The 712-nt window shown below is 39.5% G+C and overlaps 1 non-coding gene across 1 annotated transcript; it reads right to left on the bottom strand.

Moving 5' to 3' along the window:
- Positions 1-286: 286 nt before the first annotated feature.
- LOC131760670 (U1 spliceosomal RNA) lies at positions 287-450 on the bottom strand. Its single transcript, XR_009336775.1, has one exon. It is a non-coding gene; the product is annotated as a U1 spliceosomal RNA (small nuclear RNA).
- Between the last annotated feature and the right edge of the window lie 262 nt (positions 451-712).

The raw sequence follows: 712 nt of genomic DNA, 5'->3' as shown, positions 1-712 counted from the left end.
CCCCCTTCTCTCTTCCCTTTGGTAACCTCTGGTTTGTTTTCTATATCTGTGAGTCTTTTTGTTTTTCATATACACTCATTTGAATTATTTTTTTAGATTCCACATACAAGTGATCTCATACCATTCGTTACCTATTAAATGCTCCTGAAACTTTTTAGTTCAATCATCTATGAAGCATAAGTTGTCGATCAGAATTTTTTTTTCCAAATCTTTTGATTTCCTTTGACATCAGAATTTAACCTAGGCACTGATGAATTAAATAAGGCCGGTATCTCAGATCTGAGACCTGGGGCTTTCCTCCTGTCCTGCCCCTACTACCACAAATTATACAGTCGAGTTTCCGACATTTGGGGAAATTGCAGGGGTCAGCACAACCAGAGTGCAATGGATAAGCCTTGCCCTCAGAAAACCACCTCTGTGATCATGGTATCTCCCCTGCCAGGTCAGTATGAGACCTGGGCTTTTTAAACAGGGTAAGGAGACAATCAGGAAGGGGAGCATTTACTTCATCTACCCATTCATCTATTCATCTATCTATCACCTATCTATCTATCTATCTATCTATCTATCTATCTATCTATCATATTCATTCATTCATAAATGCACGCAAAAAGCTTAGTATGTAGAATAGTATGTAAGTGCTCAGGTCTCCGTGTGTGTGTGTGTGTGTGTGTGTGTGTGTGTGTGTTGATATGTGTGTTCAGGGTTGAAC

The sequence above is a fragment of the Kogia breviceps genome, chromosome 7 (genome assembly GCF_026419965.1).
Source record: "Kogia breviceps isolate mKogBre1 chromosome 7, mKogBre1 haplotype 1, whole genome shotgun sequence".
In the NCBI taxonomy this organism is placed as follows: Eukaryota; Metazoa; Chordata; class Mammalia; order Artiodactyla; family Physeteridae; genus Kogia; species Kogia breviceps.
This window is presented reverse-complemented; position numbering and strand designations above follow the sequence as displayed.